The sequence below is a fragment of the Aptenodytes forsteri genome, unplaced genomic scaffold, assembly GCF_000699145.1.
Source record: "Aptenodytes forsteri isolate BGI_AS27 unplaced genomic scaffold, ASM69914v1 Scaffold295, whole genome shotgun sequence".
Classification (NCBI taxonomy): domain Eukaryota; kingdom Metazoa; phylum Chordata; class Aves; order Sphenisciformes; family Spheniscidae; genus Aptenodytes; species Aptenodytes forsteri.
In genome coordinates this window covers 951,500-960,547 of record NW_008795861.1, presented here as the reverse complement: position 1 = coordinate 960,547, position 9,048 = coordinate 951,500, and the positions used below count along the sequence as shown (strand labels likewise).

General features: G+C 48.6%; 1 long non-coding RNA gene across 1 annotated transcript; it reads left to right on the top strand.

Annotated features, from left to right (window-relative positions):
* Positions 1 to 7,200: 7,200 nt before the first annotated feature.
* On the top strand, positions 7,201 to 7,938 carry LOC109279616. Its single transcript, XR_002086253.1, has 3 exons — positions 7,201 to 7,233; positions 7,417 to 7,506; positions 7,852 to 7,938. It is a non-coding gene; the product is annotated as an uncharacterized LOC109279616 (long non-coding RNA).
* Positions 7,939 to 9,048: the final 1,110 nt, after the last annotated feature.

The following is a 9,048-nucleotide window of genomic DNA, read 5'->3' as shown; positions in this document are numbered from 1 at the left end:
GAGGTGCGTCCGGCTGGCGGGAGGGCCCTGGCTGCGCTTCCCCCGCGGGAAGGGCTCAGAGCCGGGCACCAGCAGCCCCGGGTCACCGTCCCTCTGGGTTTTTTTCCACGCACCCGCCTCTGGCTGCCGGCAGGGGAGAGCGCGGAGGGGCTCCCCCCGGCCCTGCCGCAGCACCAGAGCAGATGCGGGAGGGCCAAGGTCTTTCTCTGCGGGCCTCTTCTCTCACGACGGGGTTGTTTCCTGTTCTCAAAGGTCCCGCTCCCTGCCAAGGCTGCCTCGAGTTGTCTTTGGCTGCAGCCTGAAGATCTTCAGCAGACGTGTGTGTAGAAGCCCCAGGTGCAGGAGGCCAGCTGTATACACCTCCTCCTAAGGAGCCTGAGGAGAAGAGGAAAGGTGGGGCTGGCAGTTTGTTGGCCAGTGGTCCTGCCCTGAAGCCGTTCCCATCTGAAGGGAGGTGGGGCTCTTCTGAGATGTGCACCCAGGGGGAGGCATGGGTTTCTGTGCTGCCTCAGAGAGACCCATGGGCTTTGTCACACTCCATTTCTCTCCTTTGTTTCACTCGGGACCAAAAATGATGCCTCGTGGTGACAGGTTGAAGGAGGAGGTTATGGATGGCAGCCCCCTTGGCCCAGCCTCATTGAGTTCAGAGGGTCTGAAAGAGCAGTCAGCAGCCTGCACTTTCACATGTGCTTAATAAATTATTTTTATCAGGGATTTTGGGCAGGGGGAGACGCTGTGCCACCAGGCAAATCTCTTGCTCTGGCATTGGCGTAACCATACTGACACCAGAGGTTTGAATTCCTGTCTGCTGGGAAGGGAATCTTGGAGCACCATGCCCACAGCCAGCCTGGCGCACAGGGTAGTTTGGCTGGCAAATCTGAGCTGTGCAACAGGCGTCAGCACACCGGTGATGTGCTTGGAGCTGGAGGGGTTGCCGTGCCTGGGAATCCCAGGCCAGAAGGTGCTGCTGCTCCCCTCTGGAGGAGGACATTGGGTTTTAGAAATGCAGGACAGGGATTTCATCTTTTTGTCAAAGCAGCTTTATGAACATGCTCTGCTGTGTGAACAGCCAGTGCTGGCCTTTTCCCTGCTGACTCAAGCTGACGGCAGCTCAGCTCACATGCTGCTGAGGCAGCAGCTGTGCTCAGGATAGCCTCTTTGCCCTGCCTGCAGAAGCTGGAGGGAAACTCTTGCCAAGACAAGCCAGCGGATCTCCCCCACTCTCCTCAACGCTGCTGGTGTCAGGCCTCTTGTTTTTTGCCCAAGGAGAGCTCAGGCTGCCATTTCTACCGAGGACACAGCTCAGGCTCCCATTTCTAGCCCCTGTAGCAATTCTAGCTTGCTGTAGCAATCCTCCTTCTCCCCCACCACTGCTACTTTGTCAGACCATCCCGTTCACCATCACACTGCATCTCTTTGGGAACTGGAGCAATTGCGGTGCTTTTTGCATACAATTAGAAGAGAAGAGAATATTTTCGGTTGGAAGGGACCTACAATGATCATCTAGTCCAACTGTCTGACCACTTCAGGGCTGACCAAAACTTAAAGCATGGTATTAAGGGCATTGTCCAAATGCCTCTTAAACACTAACAGGCATGGGACATTGACCACCTGCTCCAGTGTTTGACCGCCCTCTTGGTAAAGAAATGCTTCCTAATGTCCAGTCTGAACCTCCTCTGATGCAGCTTTGAACTATTCCCACGTGTCCTGTCACTGCATCCCAGGGACAAGAGATCAGCATCTCCCTCTCCACTTCCCCTCCTCAGGAAGCTGTAGAGAGCAATAAGGTCACCCTTCAGCCTCCTTTTCTCCAAACTAGACAAACCCAGAGTCCTTAGCCGCTCCTTATAGGACATTTGTTCCAGCCCCTTCACCAGCTTTGTTGCCCTCCTCTGGACGCATTCAGGGACCTTCACATCCTTCTTAAATTGTGGGGCCCAGAACTGCACACAGCACTCAAGGTGAGGCTACACCGACGCTGAATACAGTGGGATAATCACCTCTTTTGACCGGCTGGTTTTACTGTGTTTGATGGACCCCAGGATGCGGTTTGCCCTCTTGGCACACCGCTGACTCGTACTGAGCCTGCTGCCGACCAGCACCCCCAGATCCCTTTCTGCACGGCTGCTCTCCAGCCACTCCTCTCCCAGTTTATACTTGTGCTCAGTGTTATTCCATCCCAGGTGCAGAATCTGGCATTTGTTCTTGTTAAATTCCATCCCATTAATGATTGCCCAATGCTCCAGCCTATCTAGGTTCCTCTGCAAGGCATCTTGTCCCTCAAGAGAGTGGACAGCACCTCCCAGTTTGGTATTGTCGGCAAACTTGCTAATGGTGCATTCAACTCCTGCATCCAGATCATTGATAAATATATTGAACAGAACTGGCCCTGGAATTGAACCCTGAGGAACACCGCTGGCGACCGGTCGCCAGCTACATGTAGCCCCATTCACTACAACCCTTTGAGCTCTGCCCTTCAGCAAGTTCTTCACTCAGCACACTGTGTACCTGCTCATCCCACAGCTGGACAACTTGTCCAGTAGGATGCTGTGAGGGACAGTATCAAAAGCCTTACTAAAACCCAGAAAAACATCTCCCCATCCTCAGGGATGTTAAATCAAAGCCTTTGGGGAATAACAACATCTAAGTGCATATTATTCAACTCAGCCAGATCCAGTAGTTCAAGGATCCGTTGCCTGCATCTGTGCAATCGCTGCCATAGCAATCCTAGTTGAATGGAGTAAAAAAATCTAGTGCTTGGACATCCTCCGATGGCACAAGTTATGCAGGCAATGTCACCACAGCAAATACATCACTATGAGCTGATTCTCCTAACAATGGAAAACATAACACTTAAGCAGTGTAATACGCTGAACCCTGCTATTCTACTCCTTTTACCTGGGGAAGGAACTCCATATCATGGTTGTGTAGTAACAACCTGTAAAGCTGAAAAGGCTTGAGGAGATTTAATGGATGTGCCATTTCTAGATCCCAATCTGGAACTATTTGTAGACAGGTCCTCGTATTATCTGAACGGCAGCTGTGTTACGGGTTATTCAATAACTACAGTGAATGGAGTAGTAGAGACTTCACCACTCGGTCAGAAGCTGAGTGCACAAGCAGCAGAATTAATTGCATTAACAAAGGCCTGTCAGCTGGCCAAAGAAAAGACTGATTCTCGATATGCATTTGGAGTATGCCATGCTATTGGACAATTACGGAAGCTGTGTGGGTTTATACTTATAGCAGAAGTAAAACATCAAATGCTCCTCAAACTACTGAACTGTTAAAAGCTATACAATTCCAGAGAAACTTGCTATCATTCATCAGCCAGCCCATACCAGCAGAAGGACAAAAGAAGATAAAAGAAATAGTCTAACAGAGATTGCCACTATAGCCGCAGCACAACAGCTGTACGAACCACCGGGCTCACAAACAGTCCAATGGTCCAACCCGGTGTTGCCTGCTCCTGAAAAGATATGTTTGACTGTTCCTGCTGAAGAAATTGACGCTAGGAAAAGGTATGAAGTGACCAAAGATTCCCAGGGAATATGGAAAGCAGGTATGGAAAACCTTCCTATTTTACCTAAGCAGTACCCAATTCCCATAGCAAAAATGCATCACCATCTAGGGCATTTTGGGACTGCTGCACTAGCCCAGACAGTGCTAAAAATTGGTTCGCACCAGGAATTTATGCTGCAGCCAAATAGGTAACTGTGTCTTGCACGCACTACCTTTAGCCTTAATGAATATTTAACAAAGACCTCAACAAAAGACCAAACTGCCTCCCTATGAAATACTATTTGAAAGACTGATACAACTCCCTGGAACTGATGTACCCACTCGTATAATTTTATTAGCAGGAAATGAAAATGTGACCCAGTATATTTTACAGGTTTAGAAATTATTAAAATACAATCAGGCCCGGGCACAGCTAATACAACCAGTACCTCCAGAAGGGGCTCTGCACCCCTTCAATCTAGGGAATTAGCGTTTGGGTAAAAGTACACAAAAGAAAGGATAACTTATCTCCTTGGTGGGAGGGACCATTTTTGTTATTGCTAACCTTTCTCAGCAGTAAAGGTGGAGGAAAAATCGACTTGAATCCATGACTGCCACTTAAAAGCTGCAGCCACGCTGGAAGTGGAACCACGAAACATCCAGGTGTGGATGGAACATCCACAGTGGTGGAACATCCACCACCACCGAGACTGATTCACCCGCAGCTGGGAACTTACACAGAGCCAGCGGATTGGCTGTGAAACCACTGATCCTGCGTAAGAATTCAACAGGAAAGTGGAAAGTAATCTGATACTTATGAATTGTACATGGGCTGAACCATACCCTTACTTAAGAGTGCAACCAAGGTATAATTATTTTTGCTATTTGTGTCTGTTTGTTTTTCCTATTAATAGTGATTTGGAAGCCTAGATTTTGATAGGATAGCCTTTCTTATAAGCCTGTGGTGGAATATTGATTATACGTATTCATTCCATAATTCGGCCGTAGCAACAGTCCATACTGTTGCGAATAAGCCTGACTGTTGGAAATGCACTAAAAGCCTATCCGCTGCCGGAAATCAACTCTCCTGGATTTCAGCCCCATTGAATTCTCAGCGGTACAAGGACGGGCATATACATGATGGATTTTCACTAAAAAAAGGAAGGAGAAACCCAAGAAGGGTTTGTCACTAGTTTGAAAGGAGACCCCTGGGTACGCTTGGAGAGCAAACCTATTGAGGAGCATACTCACTTTGTAAGGGCTGGGAATTGAAAATGCCAATATATCTTTAAAATTAATAGAATTAATGGAAAGGGACAATTCAGGTCTTGGGTCCATATAGATGAAAAGGGGATTCTTATGCCTGGAATGTTCCATAGATCTATTCCTATGCCTAAAGGCAATCAGTATTCCCCCATATATTTTTCCAAAACCTTACTATATACTACATCCACTGAGTGTAAAAGGGAAATTCTCCAAAAGCCCTTACATAAAACCTATTATAATAAGACATCACGCTGTAGATTTGTTCCTGGATGGAGTTTATCAGGCCCTGCAGACTCCGAGACAATGTGGATATTCACAGACAGATTAACCCGATATTCTGTAGGAAGCCATAATCAAACTAAAGATAATTATAAAATTTTTACCTAAACAACCAGATCCAGCACATACCAACCCTTTTACAGGAAATAATTACATGATTAAGATTTATTTGTAGATTATACTGCCCTATTGACACAACTACCTGGGTAATACTGGATATGCGGAGAAAGGGCATTCAAGTATTTACCCGCAACCTGAGCTGAAAAGTGTATGCTAGGTGCATTAATACCATCCGCACAGGTTAGAACCAGTATCTATTCTGCCTCTGTAGCTCTTAGCTACCGGTATATATGAGAAAAAGCGTTACAACCCTCTGATAGAGTGTGGCACTGAGTTCCACCTGCCTGTAAGAGCTTTTATCCCATGGTTAGGAGTTGTTGAACTACAAAGAGCTATTGCAAATGTGTCAATAGAATTAGAAAAAAGCCACTAATGAAACTGCGGATAGTATTATAATGCTAAAGGAAAAAATCAAATTATTATCACAAATGGTTAATACAGAATCGATTAGCCATAGACTACCTATTAGCAGCACAGGACGGAGTATGTGCATTATTGAATAACGGCTGCTGGGTTTATGTAAATCCAGACCAGAAAAATGAAACTGATAAAAACAAGATAAAGACACATTTTAAAATATTACATGAAAAAAGACAGGGATCTCCCCTAAATCTATTTGGGTAGTTAACCTCTTGACTCCCAGACCTAGGTATAGGACTGTGAGCTAAGAGGATTTTGGTTTTGTATTCACTATCTTATTTTGCATCATAATTATATATGTATGTTTACATTATTGTATAACTTTATGAACTCAATTAACTACTAAATTAATGAATAGTGTGGTGTGATCCTGACGGTCAAAAGAAAAGGAGAGACTGTTAGGAAAAACCTCATTCCCTAACTACTGTACCAATTAGTCTTTATACTATGAAATTGTATGAAAACTTTGTTAAGATATAAATAGTTTACATTGTATACTGCATATTCATGGTTAAGTAAGCATGACTAAAGGACCCCAGCTCATTGCAAGGAGAAGGACAGCCCCCGCCATGAAGAAGAAGGGATACCCCCGGTCTACTGAGGTGACGCCAGCATCCCAGCCCCTCCAACTCCTCTCTGAAACCCTCCCCTTATCTGGCATCACAGATAAATAACTGTAGCAAGACTGACTCTAGGGACATTTAGATCAAGAAAGAAGCAGATGGATGATGACACCATAAAATTATAGATGCTTTGACCCCACTCGGGGTCAAGATCCCTCTGCTGCCCGGCTCCAAGCCTGTCTTCTGCTGGACAAAGCTGGGGGAAAAGGAAGTAGAAAGGAGTAGAAAAGCTCTCCTCTTTTACGGGGTCCCCAGCATTCAGAGAAGTCCTTGTGGCCACCTGCTCTACAGCAGGAGCTGCAGCCCTTCAATTGGACAGGGCTGGGGAGTTGAGGGAAGCTCCTGGCTCTGTGGTGCCGAGAGAAAGGAGAACTTGCCCATAGCAGTGCTCCAGGCTGGCCAGAGCTGGATGGAGAAGAGAGTTGGTGTCAGGTCTTCAGACTCCCTTTACCTTTCCACAAGGACAGCTTGGCACCTCTGGGGAGCGCAATCCCATGTTGCAATCAGAGTGAATTGCCAGAGGGAAAGACATGGCTGTAGGCAACATTTCAGCTTAGCTCCTTACAGGTGCAGCACTGGGCATAACCCTCTCACCCCTGCAGTAAACAGCTCCTTGTATTCCTACAGCAACAGTAGGTAGCCACCAGACGGAGGATGTAGGCACAGGGTTTCTTCTCCATTGGAGAGAAGAAGTAGATCTCTGAAGTAGAGAGATCTTTCCTCTGGGTGGAAAGTAAGCCAGGAATTAGTCTATACCTCGGAGGTTTGGAAATGCCACCATGTGTGCGTGAGGAGCTCGGGAAGTGCGTTCGTCCCTGCTGCTCTCTCCTGCCCTGTTCATACTCTGGAACATCTCTCACAGCTTTACCAGCCCTCATGCTATTTTGACCTGGGAGATCCCTACTGTCACCTAATGTGCACAGAGTACAACAGCCTGCATGACCCGCATCTGCAGGCGTACCACAAATGCAAAGACAACATCTAGAGGCAGAAGAGAGGGGGTTACGTCAGCAGTGATGGCAAAGTAGGTTTGGATGTTGTCGGGCTGATGAAAAACGGTTCCCTCCGAGCAGGGTTCCCCGAGTGCAGAGGAAGTGTGTGCAGAGGAGCAGCTCCCCTCCCGCTGGGTTTGGGCTGTTTCGGGGAAGGCAGTCTGCGTAGCTGACTTGACAGTTCTTGGGTGATTTCTCCCCTCCTCTCTCCATAGGTGGCTTGCACTCTGAAGGAGTTCAATGAGTACAGGCAGTATCTGACCAGGCTGAAGCTGGAGGCAGAGAAAATGTTCAGGCGAGAAGAGGTAGGCAAAGCAGAGTGTTCGCGGACACCTGTCAGCAGCACGGTGCTGAGGTGCATCTTGGGGAGGCGGTCAGTGCAGAAGAGGTGAGGGCTGTGCTGCTGGGCCGGGCATTGTGGCGGGGGAAGGACTACCCGGCTTGGAGCTGAGCTAGCGCAGGGTGCTGGGGTGGGGGTGGGCAGGAAGGTCATGTGCAAGCATGTGGAGTACTGAGGGAAGCCCTTCTTTTCTGCCCTCATCATGTGGCTGAAGCAGGGCACTGGCCTGGGCCTGCGTGAAGCCTCAGCACACAGGGGCATGAGCACTTGTCCAGGCAACAGCGAGCCACAACCTGGGGTCACCTTTCAGGAAAGGCTTCAGCAACACCTGCCCAAATTAAAGGATGCCCCCAAACTGCCGGGAGCAATTGACGCTTCCTGCCTGGCAGAGCGGCTGCTGCAGCCTCGAAAACCATCTTGCCCACCTCCACCCAAGAGCAGAAAGATATCCCTGAAATCAAGCTGCATTTGAACAACAAACTGCAACAGAAGCCCAGAAGCTTGAAGATGTGGCTGAGACTGTGGTGCAGGAAGTGTTGGAGAGGCAGAAGGCTCCTCGGGATCAGTCTGTCTGCGTTTTAAGGAGGGCTGCCCTGGGGATCAGAGGAAGATTGTATGGCAGCGCTGGAAGAGCAGAGCCTTCAGAGACTTCTCCTCCTGATTTCCAGCAGGAAATTGGACTGGTGGCCAAAGAGCTTGTAGTGACCGTGTTGGAGAGCTTGGGGAAGCGTTTGGCATCCAGCAAATCCAAAGCGTCTGAGCCAGGGCTAGCAGCCAGGCAGAAGGAGCAGCCTGTTGCTGGAGGAGCCACCCAAGCGGGCAAATCCGAGGAAGAGAAATCAGGGCAAACTGAACTAGCAGCTTCCAACAGAGCATCTTCACAGGCTTCCCTTGACAAACTCACCAGAGAAATTGTTGACAGTGTTTGCTGCACCTTGGAATCCTTTGTAGCTTCTCAGTTTGAGCGAGACTCTAGCTGCAAATATTCCAAAATCCTGGAGCTTCCCCGGGGAAATCTCTCTAACAGACAGCCACAGCCATCCCAGATGCCTTTCTCAAGGCAGGGCGTGGAAGAAGGACAAAGATGGTGGATGAAAAGCTGGACATGACCTGGCAATGTGCACTCGCAGCCCAGAAGGCCAACCGTATCCTGGGCTGCATCAAAAGCAGCGTGGCCAGCAGGTCGAGGGAGGGGATTCTGCCCCTTGACTCCGCTCTGGTGAGACCCCACCTGGAGCACTGCGTCCAGCTCTGGGGTCCTCAGCACATGAAAGACACGGACCTATTCGATCAGGTCCAGGGGAAGGCCACAAACATGGTCAGAGGGATGGAACACCTCTCCTATGAGGAAAGGCTGAGAGAGTTGGGGTTGTTCAGCCTGGAGAAGAGAAGGCTTTGGGGAGACCTTCTTGCAGCCTGTCAGTACTTAAAGGGGGCCTACAGGAAAGATGGGGAGGGACTCTTTATCAGGGAGTGTAGTGATAGGATGAGGGGTAATGGTTTTAAA